General features: G+C 38.0%; 1 protein-coding gene across 6 annotated transcripts in view; it reads left to right on the top strand.

The window, feature by feature from the left end:
• The window catches only part of GREB1L (GREB1 like retinoic acid receptor coactivator), a 269,533-nt gene that overhangs the window by 45,826 nt on the left and 212,858 nt on the right, over positions 1 to 10,849 (top strand). The window lies entirely within an intron of this gene.

The raw sequence follows: 10,849 nt of genomic DNA, 5'->3' as shown, positions 1-10,849 counted from the left end.
TGTGGTGGTATGCCATTACCTTAACAACAGGCTAGGTTCTTGGTTGCTACCAGTTGCCTCCAGAATTATGTGGGTACAGAAGTTTTCCTGTTGAGAGTGCATAAGGTTTGTAGAAAATACAAAAAGGGCTCTATCAGAGCTACTTTGTACAGAACCAATAGTTCACTGGCTACAGTGACTGAAACAAATAATTTGTAAGAGTTCGCTAGTGACTTACTGCCCGTCTGTGATTGCTGACAAATGCTGCGCCCCTACCTGGTTCCTGAGAAATGCAAAAGGTAAAATGGGCTTTGGCCTTGGGGTATATCTGTGGAAAATATAGTAGCATGAACACCTGGTTTCCTGTCCTACTTCATTCAGTTACCAAATGGATTGTTTTAATTACCTTCCAGATATAGCCAAAGAGAAGTAAGGCAGCTTCCATGAATGTTAATGGTAATACCATACTCCTTTCAAGGATAAAGTAAGATTTTTTAGCTTTCATTTTTCAGTTAAGTTGCTTGCATTTTGTATGAAATGTTAAAATTGCCTTTTGATATTTAAGCTATTCGGTTTGTTTTACTTTGGTATCACAGCACTTTATCTTTGTAAATGTTGTTACTTAAAAGAAATATATAAATGCTTATCTAATCCTTAACTATTGGGCAGATGGCTCTATTTCTTTCTAAATTGCCATTTGAATTTTTTTTTGTCAAAAAAAATTCATTTAAAAAAGAACATCTCAAGTTTATGGCAAGCTTTAAGTTTAGGGTCAAGGCATAAAATGCTTAACCAATCTGTACAACCCAACTTTATAAGCTGCCATTCATATAAAGAGATTTGCCCTTTTGAAAGTGCTTTATAATGAACAACAGTTGTCCTGCTGTAGGATTCTCTTCTGACCAATTTATTCTTTAAACACGTTCTCTTTATCATTCCATTGTCATTAACTAAAAATGATTTTTAGGCTAATATTCTATCCTATTCTTCAGCCAGGTGATCACATTCCATAATCTGGCCCTATTTCATCTCTTCTCTCACCACCCGGAGGGCTGTGTCCTGGCTACACTGAGGACTTGCTCCCATTGTTCCTGAAACCTAAGCATTCTCACATCTCAGTGACTTCGCACACACTGTCCCCTCCGCTGGCCTGGAATGCTCTCTGCCCCTAGTCTTACAGAACTGTTTGTCTGAGGAAAGGCTGACTCAGTGCAGCTCCCATGTTACCTCTGTGGTGAAGCCTTCTCTGACTCACTGTCACACCCATGGTAGGGACATCTGAGGCATTTCCCTGTTGAGCACATGTCTGTTTCACCATTACACAGTAAGTGCTTTTCTCTTTTGTGTTCCCAGCACCTGGTGCAGTACCAGATACTCTGTGTATACTGGGTCAGTGAATATAGGGGAGCGCTCATAACATGTTTATTGTTTACTCCTTTATATTGCTAGAGAAGGGAAGAAGGAGAACCAATGTTATTTGAAGATACTGTGACTATGATGGCTTTGTATTAAACAACATGCTGAAATCACGAATCAGTGAACCTTGGGCAAAACTATGAAGCAGGAGAAATAGCTGGGACTCTAGGCATCCCTTGTAAAAACTGAATTCATGCTTTTTGAGGACTAAAACTTTAAAGAAAGAGAACAAATTATGTATAGACTAGTTTTGAGGTTGAGGCCTGGATTATGGAATTTTGGGGGACCTTGAAGCAACAACCACACCCCACATGAGCAGATATTTCTATGTAATGATGCCAAAAGTCTGAAAGATTTGTTAAGAATAACAAAACCCTTGGGGCACATGGCTGGCTTAGTCAGTAGAGCATGCGACTCATGATTTTGGGATTGTAAGTTCAAACCCAACCCACATTGGGTGTAGAGATTACTTAAAATCTTAAAAAAAAAAAAAAAAAAAACCGAACCCATTCTGTGAAATGAGAATCACTGGTCTGCATAGTTTATTCTAAATATTTCTGTAATATGAACCATAAAGTACATAGGATAGATTTTGATGTTTTCAGTTTCTTTTTTCTGAAGCTGGTGAGAGCCTTGCTAGGTAGCCAGGGAACATTCTCTGTCATGATCTGGATTGATCCTCTTTGCATTCTGCATCACTGATTCTCAAGCCTTCTGTGTGGGGATATCTGCTGCTTGAGAGCCTTAACTGCAAATTATAGAAAAGTAGAAAAGTCCTTGTTCTTTACTGGTTCCCTTGCTCAGAGCAGTCTCAAAAACCATTTCCTGGGATCCCTGGGTGGCGCAGCGGTTTGGCGCCTGCCTTTGGCCCAGGGCGCGATCCTGGAGACCCAGGATCGAATCCCACATCGGGCTCCCGGTGCATGGAGCCTGCTTCTCCCTCTGCCTGTGTCTCTGCCTCTCTCTCTCTCTCTCTCTCTGTGTGACTATCACAAATAAATAAAAATTAAAAAAAATACTAAAAAAAAAAAACATTTCCTCATATCAGATTTCTGTAGAAGGCTCTCCTCATAAAAATGCTTTGCCTACTGTTGGTTGTCCACGTTATCAGTTAATGGTGCTGCCATTCTATGCCTTTTTCTTTCTAGTAGTCTCATGGTCTCATCACTTTTTCTCTCCAGGAGATGAATATTCTTTGTGTCCTGTGGCAATAGGAGGGGTGTTTTAAGCCAGTTTTTGAGAGAAGTGCCATTTCTTATTTGTAATTCCAGTTGAAAGTGATTTCCCTACTACATAGAATCATAATATGTCCTGTTTGACACCATTAGCTCTGCTCTAATACCAGTGGCTTCTGGGCATCCCTATTTAACTTTTCTATGCCTAACACCATCTTGTGTTATGTATCTTTTGGTATGGTGGAGACAAGTTGACTAGAGAAGCTATCTTTAAACATTGGTTTTAACTATAAAGCAACATTTAAAGAGTTAAATTATCTGCTAGGGCAGTTTTTAAAAGTATTCTAAAGTTTTTAAAATTTTAATTCCAGCATAATTAACATATAGTGTTATGTTATTTTCAGATGTGCAATATAGCAATTCAACAATTCCATACATCACTCAGTGCTCATTGTGATAAGTGTACTCTTTAATCCCCATTATCCATTTCACTCAGCCCCCCACCCACTTCCCTTCTGCTAACTTTCAGTTTGTTCTCTATAGTTAAGAGTCTGTTTCTTGGTTTGCCACTCTTTCTCTCCTTTTTTTCCCCTTTGCTCATTTGTTTTATTTCTTAAATTCTAAATATGAGTGAAATCATATGGCATGTGTCTTTCTCTGACTTATTCACTTAGCATTATACTCTCTAGCTCCATCCATGTCATTGCAAATGGCAGGATTTCATTCTTTTTATGATTGAATAATATTCTGTTATATAAATATATGATGTCTTCTTTATCAATTTATCTATCAGTGGACACTTGGCTTCCATAATTGGACTATAAATAATGCTGCTATAAACACAGGGGTGCACATATCCCTTTGAATTAGTGTTTTTGTATTTTTTGGGTAAATACCCAGTAGTGCAATTACTGCATCATACGGTAGTTCTATTTTCAACTTTCTGAGGAACCTCCATACTATTTTCCACAGTGGCTGTACCAGTTTGCACTCCCACCAACAGTGCACAAGGGTTCCTTTCTCTCTATCCTTACTAACACTTATTTCTTGTGTTTGTGACTTTAGCTATTCTGACAGGTATTAACTAATATCTCATTGTAGTTTTGATTTGCATTTCTGCCAGGGCAGTTTTATGGCAAAATTTCAAAAGAACAGAACTGATAGGTTTTAGAGAAAAAAAAAAAGGTGGAAGCAACAGAATGAGAAGGAAACAAATTCAAAAGATGAATATGAATAAAGACAAAGTAGAATGATGTACTTGGGAAACCTTGTTAGGTGACACTGGAGTCAATTATAGTAACTCTCTCCAAAATAGTTTAAAGAACTTCCTTTATTTTTTTTAAAGGTTTTCTCAACTATTTTTTTTAATTTTTTATTTATTTAGGATAGTCACAGAGAGAAAGAGAGAGAGGCAGAGACACAGGCAGAGGGAGAAGCAGGCTCCATGCACCGGGAGCCCGATGTGGGATTCGATCCCGGGTCTCCAGGATCGCGCCCTGGGCCAAAGGCAAGCGCTAAACTGTTGCGCCACCCAGGGATCCCAAGAACTTCCTTTAAGAAGCTTTCCCTTGGTAGCTCTGAAACTTGTACAGAAAACTATACTCCCAGTCAAAGCAAAAACTTAGTTCTTTTAAAAATTGAGATAACATTTACATGCCATAAAATTCACCCTTTAAAAGTGTGTAGTTCAGTGGTCTTCCATATATTCACAAAATTGTGTAACCATTACCACTGTGTAATTCCAGAACATTTTCATCACCCTAAAAGGAAACCCCATACCCACTAGCAGTCACTCTTCATTCCTGCTGCCTACCAGCTTCTCTCCAGAAATCTTCTATCTCTATGGATTTGCCTATTCTATTTTATATAAATGGGATTATATGGTCTCTATATCTTTTGTATCTGGCTTCTTTCACTAAGAATAAAGTTTTCAAAGTTCATCCAGCAGTATCAGTACTTCATCCTTTTTTTATGGATGGGTTGAGAAACATGATTCTTGATCAAAAATAAGATGAGCCAAAGATGTTCTGTTACTTTCTGCTGTGGAATTTTTCATTTGGTCTTAAAGTTTGATCACACGGAAAGACCATAGGAATGCTACTGTACTCATAGATTTGGTAACTTGATGAAATGAAGGAGAGAGCACAGCAACAGGACTATGGGCATCCAGGAAGATAAAGATCTTTTTATAGGGTTTGGACTTGTGCTGAATTACTCTACAAGGGACTGGGGAAAAGGTGAACAACACTGGATTGGGCAGCATCAGGTAGCAGGGGCAGTTTAGTAATTGGGTATCTCAGAAATCTTTGCTTAGGATGGAGGAGGAACAAAGAGGGGATAGGGAAGGCACTGGGAAGAAGACAGGATGCACAGGAGTGGTTTTGCTGCTCTGGTTTAGCCTTGGGAGATATACTGTTTTTTGTTGGCCATATCTCTTGCCTTGACTGAGTCTATTGGAGATAATGTAGAGCTGATTTTCATATTCTCATATGGGAAAGATATGCCTTGGTTCTGAGATTATGGAAAAAAATAGGCTTGACAAGACCAGCCAAGTAAGATGCAGCTAAACTACCAAATAGGACTGTCCATTTGCCCATTGTAGTAATATTCCTTAGACTAAAACCTCTTCAATGGTCTTCTGTCAGAATAACTGAATTATCAGAAGGCAGGGATTAGGATTTCTCAACCATATGAGAAAGCACCTCTTATTCATTGCCTGCCTTGTGATGACCTTCATGCTAGATATTTTGTATGCATTTTCTCTTATAGGTTTAAACACTAATAAATAATTCATCCTTTTTCATTTAGTCAAAAGGGCATAAACATGCCTGAATTTGTCAATATCGTCATTCATTTATAAACACTTCAGTGAAAGGTAGACTCTAGGAATGAATAAGACATGATCCCTACCCAAGAGATTGAACAGTGCTGATTAATAGAATATTCTGTAATGATGGCAATATTTTGTGTGGTCCAATACAATAGCTGTAGCCACATGAGCCTCTTAAACACTTGACATGTGGCTCATGAGACTGAGGAACTAAATTTTAATTTTTATTTATTTTTGATTAATTTAAACATTGATAGTGGTGCATGAGACTAACAGTATCACATTGGACAGCACTACTCTAGAATTTACAAATGAGAGAAGGAAACACAAGTGCTCACATTTCATGGTGTGAAGTGTACTCCAATACAGGTCCCTATAAAGTGCTCTAGAAGTTCCAAAGATGGCCTCTGGTGGTAGAAATGCCAGAGAAAACACTCCAAGGAGGGGAGGTACCATGAAAATGAGACTTAACAACAAAATAATAATAATAGTAATAATTATTGTTGTTCTTATTTTGTCAGAGGAGGAGGGGAGGAAGTTGAGAGGGTTCATTTTAGGCAAAAAGTATAGTCTGCAGAAACATTGAAGCATTAAAAAAAATGTATACAAGTTCAAGAAAAGGTGTGTGGCTTGGTAGGGTCCAAGTGTAGATTAATATAATATTACCATTATATGACATGACTCTTATGGCAAACTGTAATTGAACAGACTAAAAACAAATTTCTATTTCTGGCATTTATTGTGTTGCATACATTGTTTGAGAAGCTACCACATTTAATCACTTAAAATAGATACATAAATTGTCAATATGATCCCCATTTCACAAACAGAAAACTGAGCCCTAGAAAGGTAAAGGAATTTGCCTGAAGACAGAGTGAGTGGAGATAGCTAGGATTTGAATCCAGGTTTGTTTGATTTCAGAGATCAATCTCTTATAAATGACTCTACATCTCCCACTTTAAATTTTTCTCAGTTCAAAGTTGTGATGGAGGGGCACCTGGTGGCTCAGTGGTTGAGCATCTGCCTTTGGCTCAGGTCCTGGGATCAAGTCCCACATTGGGCTCCCCGCAAGAAGTCTGCTTCTCCCTCTGCCAATGCCTCTGCCTCTCTCTGTCTCTCATGAGTAAATAAATAAGATCTTAAAAAATAATAATAATAATAAAGAAATTGTGATGGATTCTCTTGGGTGTATGCCTTCCATGATTCATTCAGACCTATAAATCTTCTACAAATTTCTTTTTAATATTTAAAATATTTTCTGTCCAAGAGACTGATGTTATAACATCCATTCTGTTAACTAAGCATTTCATGAACTCAGGTTTTGGAAATAACTATAGTGACAATTTCCCTTCTTTTTCTGTTTATTTATGGCACTAGGAGCCTTTTATATCCTAAAATGGGGTGGTTGGGGAATTAGTTAAATTGGAAGACCCAGCCATTCATTCCCAAATTTGAATGGGTTCCTATGACCATCGTGGTCAGAGAATTCTTACTTCCGCATGGTGGGGAATGGCTTGTTATTTGAGCCTTTCCACATCTTAACCTAAAGGTCATGACCCTGGGTTCTGATTTCTTTCTTATAAATCTCTTACAAGTCTTAGCGACGGGGTAGATGCTTTGCTTTTCTTAACCAAGAGGAACTAGATCGCTGCACCTGTTTGGCAGGCATGGTCAAGTCCTGAAAATATCCCTTCCTGGCTGAGAAAGTACTTATGCTTTATGAGGACAGTTTTATTTTGTTCTTGCCTTTAGACTTGAAAGAACTCACTTGTTATTTGCTGAATTTCATTAAAAGTCCATCTCAAAGTTATAGCAAGGTACATCTAACATTTGTACTTGCCAGGCCTGGGGCATAAGAAGAAGTGTAATAAACAGCACCTGCTTCAAGGGGCATACACACTCCACTGCTAATGCAGGACAGAGTATAAGGAATAGAACACGCAGTACCAGAGGATCTGCGAGGGTGTAGCCAGTATCCAGGGTTGGAGATATCTTCACAGAGGAAGGACTGGCATCAGTTCTTACAAGAAGGGCAGGGCTTATCTGAGCAGAGAAGGGGCAGTCTGTGTGTGTGGAATACTGCCTGGGCAAAGGTAAAGGGGATAGGGAATTACGGTAGAATGGTTTGACTGAAGTAGAAAATGCAACCTTGGTTGCACATTAAAATCACATGGAGAAGGGGTGCCTGGCCAGTTCAGTTGGAAGAGCATGCAGCCCTTGATCTTGGGGTTGTGCGATTATTTAAAACAAAAAACTTGAAAAAGAAAATCACGTGGAGAGCTCTAAAACCTCCCCTAAATATTCTGATTGGCTGAGGGGTAGCCTAGGCATCCAGATTTTTTTAAGTTTCACAGGTGATGTTCATGTACAATCACAGCTGTGGTTGAAGACCATTGCAATCGTCTCCTTTACTCACAGTGTGATTGTGAACCAGCAGAGCCAGCCCCACCTGGGAGCTAGTTAGAAATGCTGAATGAATCTCAGGGAGTCAGAATTCACAATTTTACAAGAGCCCAGGTGGCCTGTATGCACAGTAAAGTTTGAGAAGCACTGCTATAGAGAAAATATGAGAAATATGTTTGAAGAGGACAGATTACTTAACCAGCTTTCCCCAGCCCCTCTGTGCTGGGCTAGGAATGAATTACAGGTGGGTGGTAGTATTGCTTTCCCCTCAAGCCATTAGGGATGCTTATACTACTTGTTGGCAGGAAGTCTCCTCTGATTATCCCTAATGTGTTCCACAAATATCCTTGAATTTTCTCTGGGTGCCTTGAGGGAAAAAGGCAGGGAATCACCAGTTACTGCTGGACTGCACTGTCAGTGGTAGGAGATCCCCTGAAGATTTTTGTTCAAAGGCGGTTTTGTGTACCTCATTATGTTTTAGGAAGATTTTCCCCAACAGAGGCATATAGAATGGACTGGGAGGCGGTGCTCTAGGGTAAGAGGACAGAGGACAACTGTAGTAATTTACATGCAAGGTGACAGAGGACAAGAGTAAAAAGCATGGTTATGCTTAAGAACTTGAACAACACTTAAGTACCCATACCCAAATCTTCAGGGTGAAGCTTGGAAGGAACTACAAAAGCTCCTTTTATACCTTTTTGGAGACCCCTTGTAACTTCGTTTTGTTTCAGTTTATCTTTGCACTGCATTCTCTCAAAGCTTCAGGAAAGTTTCTGTTGATTAAAATCTACTTGGCATAAATAAGGTCATAAACATTCAGCCCTCACTCTGCAGGCTCCCCTAGTTCTTGGTGGGTGGGATCATCTGACTTGAGGGTTATCAGTGATTTCAAAGGAGAAAGGAAAACAATGATGGTCATCATTTGGTGAATAGACAGTGAGGGAGAATGTCAGGAAATGGAGAGGTTAAAAGTCCAAGTATGAAAGGCTTGCTGTTGTTGGGGAACTCAGAACCTATACATATGAGTTAGGACTGGATGTTCTAGGAGATTGTTTTGTTTGGAAAAAAATGTTGAAATTATCGGTACGCTAAATTGCTTATTCTTCAAGGCCAAGCTTATGCTGTTCCCTTCCATGAATTCTTCCCTTGTCACCCCAGTTCATGGTTTGCCCTCTCTCTTGTTTTCTAAAATTCTCTTTAATGAGTTAACAAGGACACTTTTTAGTCCTGATACTTGAAAACTGTGATATGTACTTATTTTCTAGTAACTCATGGTTGATTTTATTTTTCTCATTTATGAATGTATCCTCTCCCCCTAAACAGAATATAAGCTCCTTGAGGACATGGACCATGTCTAATTCTACTTTTTCTTTTCTGGGAATTTGTGACTTTATGAACACCTTTTTTCAAAGGTGCTCACAATTGAATATAAACAATTAAAAATAATTTGCCATATATACTTCTTTGTTTTCCAAATTTATTGATGTTTCCTCAGGGGGGGAAAAAGGCTGAAGAGTCCTCAATAATATGTCAACCTACAGTACGCTTTTTAAACTATATTCTGTAGTTTAAAAGTAGGCTAAAATAGTACTATCAGATAAATGTTGGAATTATTTTGTACTTTCAGTGATTCATTTCAAAAGAGGAAGTTTTAAAAAAAAATTATAGAAGTATAGTATCCTCCTAAATATCCCATTTTCATAATCTTTTTATATTGTGCCTATTTTTCCTTAGTTGCTTTTCTCATCTTGCCATTTGGGTTCCCTTTTCTTTTTTTTCTGTTTGGCAGTGATACCATTTGTTGTAGGAACTAACCTCCTGGTCATGTTTGTAGCCAAAAGTGTCAGTAGTCATCTGGATGTGACCTACTAACATGTATTTTATAGGAAATCTATTGAACTGAAGTGCTTTAACAATTTTATTTAGCTTCAAATCATGAAATGCCATTTTCATGCCTTTTCTGCCCAAATTCAAAAGGCATATTTATGTTTTGAAACTTGCAACACTGAAAAATTTTGGTCACCTAAATTTTGGGGGATGGGGGAAATTATTTTAATTCTAGTCAGTCACGATATTTGACATTACAGGAAAAGAAGTGTGTATTACATATAAAAAACCAGCTAAGGCTTGACCAAAAAAAGTGAAACTACTATACCAATATTAAATTTTTTTGAAAAAAGGCCAAGATGAGGAAAACCTTTTAAAATAATTCCTTAATGAATCAATCAGTAGTTTATATCCTTAAAGAATTTTTTATGGTATAATAATGAACATTTATAACAGAACAAAAATAACCCATTTCCTAACATTAGCCTCTCTGCCTACGGAGGTCATAAAACTTGTTAATGCAGATGAGGCTGCCTTCTGTTGTGTGATGCTAATAGGAAATGGATCATTGCAGTTTATGGGGCACTTAGCCATTTTGGTTCATGATAAATGACTGACTTCAAGTGACATTCCTTCACTGATTTCCCACTATTCATCACCTGAAAGAATGGAACCCAAACATGAAGTTGATTTTGAAGTTGTTAAGAATTTCACTATGGTATAAATCCATCATAAGCCAATGTTTTAATTCATTTAGGAAGAAATATTATGGATGAAGACGCTCATAAATGTTTTATGCTCCTATTTTCTTTTGTTCAAGAGCCAGATTTGTAAATCTATTTTATCCAGTTCTAACTTCTGTTGCCTCTTCCCTTTCCCTTCCCCCTCTCCAAACATTCTCTGGTTTTGAAAACTCCCTAGATTTTATCTTTGCAGATGCTTTGATGATGTAATTATGTTGTTTTGTCCTATAAAATCAGTCCAAAATAAGCTGAAAGAATGGAACATATTTTCAACTGGTATGTTCACCTATATGCCAGGCATCATACACAACTGGTATGGAAAATTTCTTATACTCCTTGCTATTTTCTTTTTTTTTTTTTTTTTTTTCTCCTTGCTATTTTCAATTAGGTTCTTGCTCTTAGAAAATTATTCTCCAGCTTATTTTAGGGACACCCTGCTGGCACTGCAAGGGTTACAATATCTAGTCAGGTTAAAT

Source organism: Canis lupus, chromosome 7 (genome assembly GCF_003254725.2).
Source record: "Canis lupus dingo isolate Sandy chromosome 7, ASM325472v2, whole genome shotgun sequence".
NCBI lineage: Eukaryota > Metazoa > Chordata > Mammalia > Carnivora > Canidae > Canis > Canis lupus.
Note: the sequence above shows the minus strand (reverse complement) of the source record. Positions and strands in the feature narration are given on the sequence as shown.